The sequence below is a fragment of the Procambarus clarkii genome, chromosome 11 (assembly GCF_040958095.1).
Source record: "Procambarus clarkii isolate CNS0578487 chromosome 11, FALCON_Pclarkii_2.0, whole genome shotgun sequence".
Classification (NCBI taxonomy): domain Eukaryota; kingdom Metazoa; phylum Arthropoda; class Malacostraca; order Decapoda; family Cambaridae; genus Procambarus; species Procambarus clarkii.
The window spans coordinates 43,122,935-43,140,027 of record NC_091160.1 but is presented as its reverse complement, the minus strand read 5'-3'; the positions used below and the strand labels follow the sequence as shown (position 1 = coordinate 43,140,027).

The 17,093-nt window shown below is 44.7% G+C and overlaps 1 protein-coding gene across 2 annotated transcripts in view; it reads left to right on the top strand.

The window, feature by feature from the left end:
• The window catches only part of LOC123758443 (cellular tumor antigen p53), a 48,670-nt gene that overhangs the window by 5,501 nt on the left and 26,076 nt on the right, over positions 1-17,093 (top strand). The window contains exons 2-3 of one of the 2 annotated variants that reach the window (XM_069322726.1): positions 8,938-9,050; positions 10,748-10,855. The gene's annotated coding sequence lies outside the window, so the exon portion shown is untranslated. The remainder of the gene's footprint in view (positions 1-8,937; positions 9,051-10,747; positions 10,856-17,093) is intronic. The other variant, XM_069322727.1, reaches the window with a different exon arrangement.

The window sequence follows — 17,093 nt, the reverse complement described above, 5'->3', positions numbered from 1 at the left end:
TTTGTGTCCTATAATGACAGCTTCCCTCTCCTACCTTTCTTCTTTTTTTTTTATTAAGGTATGGTCAGAAAGGCAGGGTTGGCCAGCCACTTGACGATAACCTTACAGCAGTTCGCAGGGGCACCACGGCGGCGTTCCTGCAATATGACAAAAAATTTGTTAAGAGGAAGTGTTTGTTGCTCAATTGTGTAGGGAAGATTGGAAATGCTTCGTAATTAATAAATGGCAACCTGAAGCCCACTATTAGATAAATGTTTCAGGCAAGCATGTGGAATTCAAGTTCAAGTATGTTTATTGAGATAAGCAAGAAATACATCTCAAAGGGATAGAGTAGCTTAGGCTATTTCTACCCCCCTATAAGCATGTGGAATCTTTGTAAATGGCATTAATGTTCATTATATAAATGCTTGCACCGGTAGGAAATTGATAAATGTATGGAGACATTCTTTTTTGTTATGCTGAATAGTGTAGTATATTAAGTTTACTAACTGAATAATTATAATAAGCCAGAAACACTTGACAGAGACTCCATAGTTTGGTCTTGTGCAGCATATGATGGTTTTAGTACAGATTTTTAATTCGTACAAAATAATTTAAGGCAAACAATTGAGAAGCCTATTTCTATTTTCCTGAGTTATTTCCCTCCACTGTAGGCTATCTTCAGCTCCTTGTCCTCATGTCCCAGCTCCTTGTCCTCATGTCCCAGCTCCTTGTCCTCATGTCCCAGCTCCTTGTCCTCATGTCCCAGCTCCTTGTCCTCATGTCCCAGATCCTTGTCCTCATGTCCCAGCTCCTTGTCCTCATGTCCCAGATCCTTGTCCTCATGTCCCAGATCCTTGTCCTCATGTCCCAGATCCTTGTCCTCATGTCCCAGATCCTTGTCCTCATGTCCCAGATCCTTGTCCTCATGTCCCAGATCCTTGTCCTCATGTCCCAGATCCTTGTCCTCATGTCCCAGATCCTTGTCCTCATGTCCCAGATCCTTGTCCTCATGTCCCAGATCCTTGTCCTCATGTCCCAGATCCTTGTCCTCATACCCCAGCTCCTTGTCCTCATATCCCAGCTCCTTGTCCTCATATCCCAGCTCCTTGTTCTTATATCCCAGATCCTTGTCCTTATAGTTCTTCTAAGTGCAAGAGAGTCGTAATGGCATAGTACTTTCTCTTAGATAATTACCTTGTTGGGCTGTGCGTGGCTCTACTACTCGCGCCGCCCATATAATTTAAACTGTTCCAAGCATCTTAAAAGAGCCGAGTATTTATTAAATTGAAACATAAAATTAGCGCATCAGCAGAACAATTATCTGTAATTTAAAGTAGCATCCATAATATCCCAGAGGGCACTTGACAACCGCGGGCTCACCATAGCCCGTGCTACTTGGAACTTGACCCAAACAATGATCAAATGTGACACTTAACTGCTATTAGCAAAGGTAATTAAATTGTGTAAGGCTGGGGTTTTGTTTTTACATATACGTAAAATCTAAATTAATCATAAAGTCTACAATGTTTGATCTTGGGGTCACTCATCTCGTTTAATAACAATGTTGTTGTTAAAGATTCGCTACCTGGAACAAAAAGTTCCAAGTAGCACGGGCTATGGTGAGCCCGTGCATTGGAATGCAGATGAGATGCTTAAGAATCCCAGTATTAGTTTTTCATCCTTTTTGTTTTGTATTGAAAATACGAGGCTGAGAGAGAGGTAACCTTAGGGGCCATATTGTAAGGGGAACCTGAAACATTTTTATACGGGTAATTTAATGATAGTTTTCGTGGTATATAGTATTGCACTAATTGTCTACGGTATTGTTTATATTGTGTTGCTGTTGGTTTATATTTACGAATGCTGAGAGGCTTTTGTTGGGTGTGTTTGTGTTGCTTATTATTGGCGCGAGGTAAAGGTGAGAGGTTACCTTATGGTTGGCAAGTATCCATCCTCACTCTCTCTGTCCCTCTGTGTGTGTGTCTCTGTCCCTCTGTGTGTGTGTCTCTGTCCCTGTGTGTGTGTCTCTGTCCCTCTGTGTGTGTGTCTCTGTCCCTCTGTGTGTGTGTGTGTCTCTCTCTGTCCCTGTGTGTGTGTGTCTCTGTCCCTCTGTGTGTGTGTCTCTGTCCCTCTGTGTGTGTGTGTGTCTCTCTCTGTCCCTGTGTGTGTGTGTGTCTCTCTCTGTCCCTCTGTGTGTGTCTCTCTCTGTCCCTGTGTGTGTGTCTCTCTCTCTGTCTCTCTGTCTGCTATATAGTCGTAATGGCTTGGCGCTTTTCTCTGATAGCTCCTCTCCTCCTCCTCTCTGTCTCTTTCTATGTCTCTCTGTCTCTGCCTGTCTCTCTCTCTCTCACACAATAATTTTTGTGTATAAATATAATGTTAGTAATTAATTAGTAAGTAATACATTAATTGTATATTAAGCTTTTCTGCATTTCTTTTGGAAAGTTCCTAATCTCTCGTTGAAACTGATATACATTTGTCCCATCCGTCCACACCTTGAAAGGTAAGCTTGTGGAGCAGTCATCAAGTCCCATTTAATCCCCCAGTATACCGGTCGGCCGAGCTGACAGCACACTGGATTTGTGATCCTGCGGTCCCGGGTTCTATCCCGGGCGCCGGCGAGAAACAATGGGCAGAGTTTCTTTCACCCTATGCCCCTGTTACCTAGCAGTAAAATAGTTACCTGGGTGTTAGTCAGCTGTCACGGGCTGCTTCCTGGGGGTGGAGGCCTGGTCGAGGACCGGGCCGCGGGGACACTAAAAGCCCCGAAATCATCTCAAGATAACCTCAAGATACAGGATAATGGACTTTGGGGCCAGGGGGAGGAGAATGGGTGCAAGGTTTGACCACATTAGATTTAGCTACTCAGAAGGAAGTGTCCATGTAGCACGGGCTATGGTGAGCCCGTAATCTGGCAGTGGTCCCAGTGGCTTCTACCAGGGGTGTATATATATTCATTCACTACGCTGCTCATCTTGTAGGTCACGAGCATTGCTCTATGTCAAGCGGCTCTTCACCTCTTAAGTTTGGTCCGTGGCTGAGTGAACGAGAGTGTCATCCTTACTCATCCATCGATTTAGATATCCATCCATTGTCATTCATCCAGTTACTGGCCAGCCCCAACGGTGCTTAACCTAAAAGAGTGCCGTGCCAATCATCCAATGTGCCGCGACCTTGACCAAAGAAAGGACTGCCTATGTAAATTTTTAAATTTTGCCCCGAGGGGCGAGTTTATTGGGCAGCGCCACCCACTGATAGAACATAAGGAGGGTCTCTGGGTAGATATATTCTGTAGTAAGCATGGCGTCATAACGTTAAGGACGGTATTCGTAGGTAAGAGGGGTATAATATCAGGTTAATGGCGCTAATATTAGAGGAAGTCATAACAGTTTGGAGTATGAAAAAATAGCAAATAAATGGCTTTAGGGGAAAGTATACGTCAAAATACGACGTGCTATTGGGCGCTTGTACGCCAACCCGTCGTATTAGAAAATGGTAGCGGCTCGTGAAAATTGACGTACTGTCCCGTTTTCTGTTTTGGATTTTCTGGTAGGTTAGGATAAGGGCACTTTAGTAAGATAGTTTTTTGAGGCTGATAAACCTTAGTGAGGCTGTGGACACACACGTGAAGCACAGGTGTATCATGTACAATACTTGTTCCGACGAGTTAGCAAAATGCTTGAGTGAAGGCTGTGATTGGCTGGGGGAGGATAGGGGGGGGGGGATTAATATTGATACAAGATTGAGGGGAAGAAGGGAGTAAGAGGTGGTCTAGTGCTCTGGGGCCAGATTCACGAAGCAGTTACGCAAGTACTTACGAACATGTACACCTTTCCTCAATCTTTGACGGCTTTGTTTACATTTATTAAACAGTTTACAAGCATAACAATTTCCCAATCAACTGTTGTTATTGTTTATAAACAGCCTCCTGGCGCTTCAGAGCTTATTAACTGTTTAATAATTGTAAACAAAGCCGCCAACGATTAAGAAAAGATGTTCGGGTTCGTAACTGCTTCGTGAATCTGGCCCCTGGTGTTCACCTCAAGATGCTGTTGATGTTACTGTTGGTTGAATGTGTATATTGTGAGAACTGTTGTATGTCCATTACTGTATGTTGTATATCCTCCTGTGAAGGTTGTTACCTATACATAGCGAGGGACATTATGGTGTATGTGCAGACCAGGAGTCACAATAACGAGGCTGAAGTATGTTGACCAGACCACACACTAGAAAGTGAAGGGACGACGACGTTTCGGTCCGTCCTGGACCATTCTCAAGTCGATTGTGAAACGACGTCGTCCCTTCACTTTCTACTGTGTGGTCTGGTCAACATGATATATGTATAAATGTTGTCTTACAATTTATTTTAATCGAAGATTCTATTTGTGGATTGAGAGATGTTTAATGGAATGAATAAGTCACATTTCTAAAGTGAATAGAAACTAAGCAATATAACCTACTTATCTTTCACGTAGTCCCTATAACGTGTCAAAATATTAAGGATGAACTAATTTTGAAGATTATATATGTATGTATAATATAGGGGTACCACCTCTGGTGCATTTGTGGATTCTCACTGAACACTTTAATCTTTTCCTCTCCTACCACCCCCATTATTTTATGTGTGTATATATATAATATATATATATATATATATATATATATATATATATATATATATATATATATATATATATATATATATATATATATAATAGGTTGAGGAATAGCATGTACCGTGAGCAAGGGGGCCGGTGGAATTTTGTATCCCAGGACACAGTACCAGGTGATATACATCGTCAAATGTCAGTCAGTCAACTGTATTATGTGGTGCAGTTGAGTGAGTCAGAGTTATTAATAGTTGACAGCCAGTGTTGAGGACCTGGAACGCCTGTAGCTACTGCGAACGTTCAGGGGTACCGCGCCGCCTGGTCCCAGGTGACAGGCGATAAGTTTGAACTGTACGTGTAGGTTGTACGGGATATGAGCCTTATGGCGACGTGGACGTACCAACACTACCTCCACCATCACTACAGCGCGGCTGATGCAACATGGTGGCAGGATATCGAGGTGGTGTTGAAGATGTTTGGGAGTCACGTGGTCCGTGCTAGCTCTCGCCCCTAGGCACTCGTATTGAATTGTACTCTACTTTCTGCACTTGTACCATACTCGAGGGAAGAAGAACACTTCTACTGTAGGTAATATATTTAAAATAATGACAGACAAAGGGAGGGACAAAGCCACAAAGGCCGTGACGAGGATTCGTTCAAGTAAATTGAAATTGAAATAAGTTTATTGAGGTAAAATGCACACAAAGGGATGAGGTAGCTCAAGCAAGTTCAAGTATGTTTATTGAGATAAGAAAGAAATACACCTCAAAGGGATAGAGTAGTTTAGGCTATTTCTATCCCCCACGAGAAAGAAATGCATCTCAAAGGGATAGAGTAGTTTAGGCTATTTCTATCCCCCACGAGAAAGAAATACATCTCAAAGGGATAGAGTAGTTTAGGCTATTTCTATCCCCCACGAGAAAGAAATACATCTCAAAGGGATAGAGTAGCTTGGCTATTTCTCCCCCCCCCCCACGACAATTCGAACCTACGTCCGAGATCATCCCAGCCGCTGCCTTAATCGTCTGAGCTACGACATGGTCATTAGGGACACTAATGATCGTACATGATGAACTATCATGTACGATCATGATAGTTCATCACGATCATCTTCGTTCATCAAGATGATAGTTCATCAAGATGATAGTTCATCAAGATTAGTTCATTAGATGAGTTCATCAAGATTAGTTCATTAGATGATTAGTTCATCAAGATGATAGTTCATCTTCGATCTCTTTATTATAAGCCAGTATAAGTATATTGTCCTACGTTAAACATATGTCCCTCTGTGACCTCTAAGTCACACCTCTACTGTTTATATCTCTGTGGATGAGGGAATAATATTACTAATCCTGTCCTGAGAAAATATATATATATAACAATTGAACTTAAGTTTTCCCCTAAACTGAGGTTTAGGGGGAAACTGACCTTAAGCCTATATACTTTTAATTCTTAATTGATAATACTTTTAAGTGAAGCACAATATAGCATGCTATACCATATCTTTTTATATATAGATACAATTGTGTGATGGTCAGTCCCATGAGACCATCCATACGTGACGTTTAAAGTTGAGACAGGTGAGAAAGCCGTGATATTTTTTTTCGTGATTGTCATATTTATTATGCATGTGTAGTCAGGAGTTTGGACTTATTCCTTTGTCTCCAGTGATCCTCAAGACCTACCTGTCTTTGTCAACAACAACCACAGCCCTTGCCAGTAGTAATAGTTTGCTCCATTACCATTGGCCACAACTAAAGACGTGTCAATAATGTTTATAGGTCATAATAATCAGCCTAAGCAGGCTGGAATAACTGGAAATACACTGGAGCCAGATTCACGAAAGCACTTACGAACGTTTACATCTTTCCTCAATCTTTGACGGCTTTGGTTACACTTATTAAACAGTTTACAAGCATAAAAACTTGCCAATCAACTGTTGTTATTGTTATAAACAGCCTCCTGGTGCTTCGGAGTTCATTAACTGTTTAATAATTGTAAACAAAGCCGCCAAAGATTGAGAAAAGATGTACAGGTTCGTAAGTGCTTTCGTGAATCTGGCCCCTGGCCTTAGGCTGTAATGTATGTCAACACGTCGGCCTCTCGGTTGCAGATATGTTGTGCTGTCATTATACAACCGCCATACAATGCCCCCGTCATTTTTTTGTATATATATTCCGTTTATTCTGGTCGAGACACGAATGTGTGGGATCCCCAACAGACCGCACAGATCACGCCTCCTTGAGAGAGCGGCCACAGTCAAGGTTGTTGCTGCTTCCGGTGAGGCAGCGCCCCTAGCATTAGGAGGGTGGGAGGGAGGGGGCAGCGTCCCCCCTAGCAGTGGGAGGGAGGCAGCGTCCCCCCCTAGCAGTGGGAGGGAGGGGGCAGCGTCCCCCCTAGCAGTGGGAGGGAGGCAGCGCCCCTAGCAGTGGGAGGGAGGGGGCAGCGTCCCCCCTAGCAGTGGGAGGGAGGCAACGTCCCCCCTAGCAGTGGGAGGGAGGCAGCGCCCCCCCTTAGCAGTGGGAGGCATCACCCCCCCCCTTAGCAGTGGGAGGCACCCCCCCCCCTTAGCAGTGGGAGGCAGCGCCCCCCCCCCCTAGCAGTGGGAGGGAGGGTAAAAGCTAACAGGATGATAACAGACGTAAGGATGGTGCGGTGTTATCCTGTTTTTGTCTTTGATTCCATGTATGACAAACCATCCTGTGAGATTAAGATATTCGATGTCTCACGGCCACATTTGCCCTCAATAGAATCCTTGCTACAGTTACCAAAGTTAATATATTTAGACGCAGTCTGTTAGGCATTTTTAAGTTTAAATGTTTACTGTTACTTTGTTATTTAAATTTGCTGTATCTACACACGATACAGAAAGAATTGTATGGATTTGTACCGGCTATTTTTCAATACAGTTTCTCATTATTCATTACAGGCCACTGTAGAATTCTTACTTGAGTCACAGTGTCCAGAAATATGTTATGTGTCTGAAAATAGGCTATATGTACACAAAAATAGGCTACATGTACACAAAAATAGGCTATATGTACACAAAAAAAAGCTACATGTACACAAAAATAGGCTATATGTACACAAAAATAGGCTACATGTACACAAAAATAGGCTATATGTACACAAAAATAGGCTACATGTACACAAAAATAGGCTATATGTACACAAAAATAGGCTATATGTACACAAAAATAGGCTATATGTACACAAAAATAGGCTATATGTACACAAAAATAGGCTATATGTACACAAAAATAGGCTATATGTACACAAAAATAGGCTATATGTACACAAAAATAGGCTATATGTACACAAAAATAGGCTATATGTACACAAAAATAGGCTATGTGTACACAAAAATAGGCTATATGTACACAAAAAAAAAGCTACATGTACACAAAAATAGGCTATATGTACACAAAAATAGGCTATATGTACACAAAAATAGGCTATATGTACACAAAAATAGGCTATATGTACACAAAAAAAAAGCTACATGTACACAAAAATAGGCTATATGTACACAAAAATTAGGAACGTTCAGCAATATATATATATATATATATATATATATATATATATATATATATATATATATATATATATATATATATATATATATATATATATGTGTGTGTATATCACGAAAATAAACACGTGATTTAAAAATGTGACAATGTCAGACCACGGAGGAAAAATGAAACAGGAATTTCCTTAAGTACTTTCGTATATTAATACATCTTCAGAAGGAGTGAAGATGTATTAATATACGAAAGTACTTAAGGAAATTCCTGTTTCATTTTTCCTCCGTAGTCTGACATTGTCATATATATATATATATATATATATATATATATATATATATATATATATATATATATATATATATATATATATATATATATATATAATATGCATTAAAATAGGCTATCTTGAAGTTATCTTGAGATGATTTCGGGGCTTAGCGTCCCTGCGGCCCGGTCCTCGACCAAGCCTCCTTTTTGTTACACACCCTCTTAGGAAGCAGCCCGTAGCAGCTGTCTTAACTCCCAGGTACCTATTTTCTGCTAGGTGAACAGAGGCATCAGGGGTGAAAGAAACATTTTGGCCATTTGTCTCCGCCTCCACCGGGGATCGAACCCGGAACCTCAGGACTACGAATCCGAAGCACTGTCAGCTGTCAGGCACTATGAATTCCGTGTATTGTGGATTGAACGTGATCCAAATTATATACGATTGTATGATAAAGGTTTGGTAAGGTTTAATTGAGACTACAGTAGTTGATAACTGTATTGTATTTTGTTATGTAAATATAACGATTGTATTATTGTATTTTCAGTTCTCTTCCCGTCGCTGTTCTGAAAATAATTGCCCTGCCAACAGTTGCTCTCAGACGCAGGTTCGAATCCTCGTCACGGCCCTTGACGATTTGTCCTACCAGCTCTGCTCAAGGTAAGGTGATATGTTTGTCTGGTGTTTCTATACAAAAATTAATACTGATTTTGTTTTGGTAATATTGTCTTTTTTTTTGAGATATATAGAAGAGTTGTTACATGGTTGTAGAGCCACTAGTACGCGTAGCGTTTCGGGCAGGTCCCTGGAATACGATCCCCGCCGCGAAGAATCCTTGTTACAACCAAGTACACATTTTACTGTTGAGTTAAACAGAGGCTACAGTTAAGGAATTGCGCCCAGTAAATCCTCCCCGGCCAGGATACGAACCCAGGACAAAGCGCTCGCGGAACGCCAGGCGAGTGTCTTACCACTGCACCACGGAGACTGATTTATTTTCAATGTCTTATTTCAATCCATTTGATGGGGGGGGGGGTTGCATTTTATATTGAATCTTTTCTACTGTAAAGTAAAAAAGATTCAAATAGTCACCAATAGACGAACTTTTTTGAGCCGAACTTTTTTTTCTAATTAGGATATAAACATTTGTAAATTTTAATTTGATATTAGAATGAAAGAAGTATTTTGTTTTTGTTTTTTCAGTAATTATTAATATATTTTTGAATGGGCTTTTGGTATTTTCATGAGGATAGAATCCATAACATTTCCCTGAACATTGGTTTGTATGGCAATGAAAATTACCATATGAATGAAAATCATTTTGAGGCAGAGACTCACCTTCACCTGTGTGTGAAGGTGAGTCATTCATTAATGGTGAGAGGAGGCTTTACTCCTTGTTGCTGAGTCATACCCACGCTCCTTGCCCATGACTGGGGGGTAGGGGGGGGTGTTGAAGGTGTTAGGCAAGCATGAGGTGCTTAGGGTGCTAGGCAAGCAACAGGTGCTTGGCCTCGCTGGCAACGGATTTGAACCAGCGTCCAGGACCCACGTTATAAAGATGATACAACCTGCGTTTCTCCTGAATTCACTAAGGTCTCTGGGGGCACCGAGCTGGTAGCCAACCCAAGTTTTACCCATAATCCCCCCCCCACCCCCCTCCATGCCCTCTGGGGTAGGTACCATACCCTCTGGGGTAGGTATTGGGCACTGTAGCGATAACGTAAGCTTTTAAGGGTTGATAAATGTTAATCTTCTTGTTTGAGGAGCTGTTCACTTGAGACAGTTAAGCAAGTCCCAGCTGTGTCTGGGTACAAGTGACAGGATGAACAACCCAGCGGGGTTTCTTCCTATTGGGGAGTGTTGTACATTCTGCTATGGCGGTATGTTCACTCACAAGATGAGTGGCGCTGCCCAATAAACTCGCCCCTCGGGGCAAAATTTAAATTTAAGGGTGTGTTGTTCAGCCTGGAGTTGCCCGCCCCGTCACCACCCAACCTGTGAGTCACTTTCTTGCCTGGAGTCTGTGTGTGTTTTCATTCATGTCTCTCCCACCCACTCTCTTCCTTGTCCTCTGGCTTGTCCGCCCTCTGCCTTGTCGACCCTCTGCCTTGTCGACCCTCTGCCTTGTCCACCCTCTGCCTTGTCCACCCTCTGCCTTGTCCACCCTCACCCTAGATGTGTCCCCACCTACCGTCTGGGCGCTACCCACATTATATGAGGGGAGGGGGACAGGTAGACTAGCAGTATAATAGGTTAAGCTGCTTGTGTGTGTCGGCGTGGTGAGGTGTCGCCAACCTGGGTCTCTCTCTCTCAATAAAGGGTTGGATATAATTAAGCCCATCCCGCTCCTGTTCCAGGTCCACTCCGGGCTCACCATAGCCCGTGCTACTTGCAACTTTGGTTCAGAGGTGAAGCTAAGACAACAACGTCGTATAACACTCTCCTCCCCCCGACACAGCCTAATTGTGAGTTGTTAATTTTCTTAATGGTTTGATTTGTAACGGTGGTTACACTAACAAGCCAGGGAGGATTGACTGGGCGCCAGTCCTTAACTGTAGCCTGTGTTCACCCAGCAGTGAATGGCTTGTTAAAGGATTTGGTGGGAGGTATTGTGGGGGAAATTAGGACTAAGGTCCTGCGGGGAACACTACGTGTGATGGTGGTTATCTTGAGATGACTTCGGGGCTTTAGTGTCCCCGCGGCCCGGTCCTCGACCAGGCCTCCACCCCCAGGAAGCAGCCCGTGACAGCTGACTAACACCCAGGTACCTATTTTACTGTTAGGTAACGGGGGCATCAGGGTGAAAAAAACTCTGCCCATTGTTTCTCGCCGGCGCCTGGGATCGAACCCGGGACCACAGGATCACAAGTCCAGTGTGCTGTCCTAGGCGATGTATCACGTTCAAGTATGTTTATTGAGACAAGAAAAAATACATCTCAAAGGGATAGAGTAGCTTGGTGAGCCGGTGGCTGAGCGGACAGAACACTGGGCGCGTGATCCTGGGTTCGATCCCGGTCGCCAGCGAGAAACGATGGGTAGTTTCTTTCGCCCTGATGCTCCTGTTACCTAGCAGTAAAATAGGTACCTGGGTGTTAGTCAGCTGTCACGGGCTGCTTCCTGGGGGAGGAGGCCTGGTCGAGGACCGGGCCGCGGGGACACTAAAGCCCCGAAATCATCTCAAGATAACCTCAAGGGTATTTCTACCCCCCTTGCGCGATGTCTCAAGCAGGTATTAGTTGAGAGGATGGGTTGCGTGGCGGCGCGCGGTCCTTATCCTGCCTAATCCTTATCCTGCCTAATCCTTATCCTGCCTAATCCTTATCCTGACTAATCCTTATCCTGCCTAATCCTGCTAATTATCACAGCTGGGCTTTCACGGTCATCATCTGGTGAGTGAGGGTAGTTGTGGCTGGAGCCCGCACTAACAACCTGGGGTGCTCCTGGACGCAGGTTCGAATCCCCGTCACGGCCCTTGTGGATTTGTTAACCTGGGGGTAATCCTCTACTGCTCCCTGCTCTTGTCAACTTACTCCTTGAAGGCCTCAACACCCCGCCTGTGGACTCTCAGCCACCTTGCAAGGCTTCTACTGGCTTGTTGCCATTTATTGTATGTTGTAAAGTTACTACTGTGTAACTTTGGAGTGTCAAGAATATGTTATACTCTAGAATTGTGTAAATACACGTTATTAGCATTAGTGGAGACAGACAGAGACACACACACACACACACACACACACACACACACACACACACACACACACACACACACACACACACACACACACACACACACACACACATCAGAGGCAATGTATCGGACTGGAGAAATGTCACAAGTGGAGTACCACAGGGTTCAGTTCTTGCACCAGTGATGTTTATTGTCTACATAAATGATCTACCAGTTGGTATACAGAATTATATGAACATGTTTGCTGATGATGCTAAGATAATAGGAAGGATAAGAAACTTGGATGATTGTCATGCCCTTCAAGAAGACCTGGACAAAATAAGTACATGGAGCGCCACTTGGCAAATGGAATTTAATGTTAATAAATGCCATGTTATGGAATGTGGAATAGGAGAACATAGACCTCACACAACCTATATATTATGTGAGAAATCTTTAAAGAACTCTGATAAAGAAAGAGATCTAGGGGTGGTTCTAGATAGAAAACTATCACCTGAGGACCACATAAAGAATATTGTGCGAGGAGCCTATGCCACGCTTTCTAACTTCAGAATTGCTTTTAAATACATGGATGGCGATATACTAAAGAAATTGTTCATGACTTTTGTTAGGCCAAAGCCAGAATATGCAGCGGTTGTGTGGTGCCCATATCTTAAGAAGTACATCAACAAACTGGAAAAGGTGCAAAGACATGTTACTAAGTGGCTCCCAGAACTGAAGGGCAAGAGCTACGAGGAGAGGTTAGAGGCATTAAATATGCCAAAACTAGAAGACAGAAGAAAAAGAGATGATATGATCACTACATACAAAATAGTAACAGGAATTGATAAAATCGATTGGGAAGATTTCATGAGACCTGGAACTTCAAGAACAAGAGGTCATAGATATAAACTAGCTAAACCCAGATGCCGAAGAAATATAAGAAAATTCACTTTGACAAACAGAGTGGTAGACGGTTGGGACAAGTTAGGTGAGAAGGTGGTGGAGGCCAAGACCGTCAGTAGTTTCAAAGCGTTATATGACAAAGAGTGCTGGGAAGACGGGACACCCCGAGCGTAGCTCTCATCCTGTAACTACACTTAGGTAATTACACTTAGGTAATTACACACACACACACGCTCGAGAGGCCGGCGGGGGTGGGGGGAAAGGTCCTAGCATGGATAAGGAACTACCTAACAGGAAGGAGCCAAAGAGTTATGGTAAGGGGCGAGAAGTCGGACTGGCGAACAGTAACAAGTGGAGTACCACAAGGATCGGTGCTGGGACCAATTCTATTTCTTGTAAATGTTAACGACATGTTTACAGGCGTAGAGTCCTACATGTCGATGTTTGCGGATGACGCAAAGTTGATGAGAAGAGTTTTGACAGACGAGGATTGTAGGATCCTCCAAGAGGACCTGAACAGGTTGCAGAGATGGTCAGAGAAATGGCTACTGGAATTCAACACGAGCAAGTGTAAAGTTATGGAAATGGGACTAGGAGATAGGAGACCAAAGGGACAGTACACAATGAAGGGGAACAGCCTACCTGTAACGATGCGTGAAAGAGACCTGGGGGTGGACGTAACACCTAATCTATCTCCTGAGGCACATATAAATAGGATAACGACAGCAGCGTACTCTACACTGGCAAAAGTTAGAACATCATTCAGAAACCTAAGTAAGGAGGCATTTAGGGCGCTTTACACTGCCTACGTAAGGCCAGTCTTAGAGTATGCCGCCTCATCATGGAGTCCCCATCTGAAGAAGCATATAATGAAACTGGAAAAGGTTCAGAGGTTTGCAACGAGACTCGTCCCAGAGCTACGAGGGATGGGGTATGAAGAGCGCCTGAGGGAACTGTGCCTTACGACACTAGAAAGAAGAAGGGAGAGGGGGGACATGATAGGAACGTATAAGATACTCAGAGGGATTGACAGAGTGGACATAGACGAAATGTTCACACGGAATAGTAACAGAACGAGAGGACATGGATGGAAGCTTGAAACTCAGATGAGTCACAGAGATGTTAGGAAGTTTTCTTTTAGCGTGAGAGTAGTAGGAAAATGGAATGAACTTCAGTAACAGGTTGTGGAAGCAAATACTATTCATAATTTTAAAACCAGGTATGATAGGGAAATGGGACAGGAGTCATTGCTGTAAACAACCGATGCTCGAAAGGCGGGATCCAAGAGTCAATGCTCGATCCTGCAGACACAACTAGGTGAGTACACGCGCGCGCGCCCGCACGCCCACACAAGCAAGATGTTGCACCATGTTGTGGTGTGGGCAGAGTACTGAGGCAGTGTTTTGTGAACTCCTTGACCTTATGACTAAGATAACACCTCCACTCCCTGACCTGATGATAACACCTCCGATAACACCCTGGTGACTAAGATAACACCTCCACTCCCTGACCTGATGATAACACCCTGGTGATAACCTTCACTTCTCACCCATCACCAACTGTACCTTCTACCTATCCTCCTCTACCCCTGCTCGTCCCCCGGGGCCACGGGGGGGGGGGTGTTGCTAAGAGTCATTGTTGCCAGTCATGTTAGCCGGGGGCCTCCGCCCCCCACCTTAATGCATTGCAGTTTTTGCACCATTGACCACGTCAACGAAAAGCATCACAATATTGACGCTTTCTCGGGTTAATGGTTGTCGGGTCCAGTATTGGGGGGGGGGAGGTGGTGAGCCTCGAACGCGTGCACGCCACTAGTGCAGTCCTTGTGGTTCCGGGAGTTATCATAAGAACATAAGAACAAAGGTAACTGCAGTCTCTCTGTCTCTCTCCCCCCCTCCCCCCTACACAGCAAGGCGTATGTGTGGAGGGCGCGTTATCTGCTGGTGAAGCAGGACATCTAACACCCTCCCTCGTTACTGGAGACTCGTTATAATGGCTCTTTATCACAACTCCCAGAGTAGCTGTCGTGTGTACTCGCCCGGGACCACCAGTCCATGCTGAGTCAGTGTAGCCTGGTGTCAGGTGGCCAGGGAGGGAGGCGGAGGTTAGTGGTGAGAGGTGAGATATATGGGAGGGGGTGAGGCGTGAGATATATGGGAGGGGTGAGAGGGGGTGGAAGGGTCACTTGTGTCCCCTGGCAGGTCATGTGGTCAGGTGAGCGGGCACCTGGGGTGAGGCAGGTGTCTTCTCTACTCTCTGGCTCCTCTCTATATTGCTTTTTGGGGTTTGAGTGTTTGTTTGTTTTGGGTGTTGGGCTGTCGAGTGGGGTACTGTGGGGGGGGGGGATCTCTCTTCTCTTCTCTTCTCTCTCTCTCTCTTCTGTGTGTGTGTGTGTGTGTGTGTGTGTGTGTGTGTGTGTGTGTGTGTGTGTGTGTGTGTGGTCTGGAGCCTCAGCCGGAAACTGTATGAAACATTTAGACCATTTACGCTCGCGATGCTTAGCATTTGTGAACCTGATTTGTGTTTTTGTTTGTTTGTTTGTACCCAGGCGAGGATAAGAATGTTTCTTATATTCAACGATTTTTTGGTTAATGAGTTTCTGAGCGTAATCACAGTGTGTTTGTTGTATGTGAGAGATTTGTGTGTAGTGCAGTGTGTAGAATAGTTATACAAAGGCGGGTATGGCACGAGATCACAATACTAGTTCAAGTATGGTTATTGAGACAATACATCTCAAAGGGATAGAGTGGCTTAGGCTATTTCTACCCCCCCCCCCCCCCACCCGCGCCCTCACAATACCTCAACTGGTCAAGCGTAAGGTGGTGCTGCTCTCTATCTCCATGTGTGAGATTATAAGATCATTTTCAAGGAGGTTCGTATAGGATTTAGGGTCTTTGTGAGGGGATGGTACTGTGTTCGCGGCGTGGCCGCTCAAGTGTCGACGTGTTGCAGCTGACAAAGCTGCAGTTGCAACCTCATCTTTGCACAGTACCCGACCGTCTTCCCCACCCCCTTCGTATACCACAACTAGATCCAGTACTCTACTGTCTGCCGAGAGCCCTTAGGGGAGCCCTTAGGAGAGCCCTTAGGAGGGGTCCATCTAATTACCACAAGCTACCACAAACTACACAAACTTCAGAAAGCTTCCTGGCAATACGTTAGTAATGAATAAATATGATATATTAAGTTAGGGTGACCTAACCTAACCTAACCTATCCTAACCTATCGTAACCTAACCTAACCTAACCTAACTTAACCAAACCTAACCTAACCTAACCTAACCTAACCTAACCTAACCTAACCTTGGATCGTCGACTTGATTTGGCGTCACCAGCTTTTTATTTTCGTCTAATTTCTTTATAAAAAGATACTTTTTCAGATTAAAATTATGTTTTTTCGTGTTGTACATTCAGCACCAACATTATAATGAGTAAATATATCATATTTATTCATTACTAACGTATTGCCAGGAAGCTTTCTGAAGCTTGTGTAGCTTGTGGTAGCTTGTGGTAATTAGACGGACCGCTTAGGAGAACCCTTAGGAGAACCCTTAGGAGAGCCCTTCGGAGAGCTCTTAGGGAAGCCTTCCCGCCCAAATGTGTCCGTCCGCCCGCCCGCCCCACGTGGTGGACCGCGCCCCCAGGCTCTGACTGCCTATACCACACTACCACAACCCTTGTGCACCCTCCCCAACCCCCCCACCAGACATGACTCTGCTGCCCACCATGCTGCTTCATCCTCGTGTCCCCCCCAACCCCCAGCCCCACCCCCTACACCCACACGCCCCTACTCTCTACCCCCCCCCCCCTCCTCCTCGCTGCCTGTTCTCAGTCAACCACTCACTTGCGGCCATTCTTCCCCACCTAATTAATGATGTCAAGCTGGAGTTATAGTGTCATCATGGCTTAGATATGTCCTTTAGCAGTGGCACGACGCCTTGATAATATGGCCAAGACCACGGCTGGCCTGGTGGCCAAGACCACGGCTGGCCTGGTGGGCAAGACCACGGCTGGCCTGGTGGCCAAGACCACGGCTGGCCTGGTGGGCAAGACCACGGCTGGCCTGGTGGCCAAGACCACGGCTGGCCTGGTGGCCAAGACCACGGCTGGCCTGGTGGCCAAGACAACGGC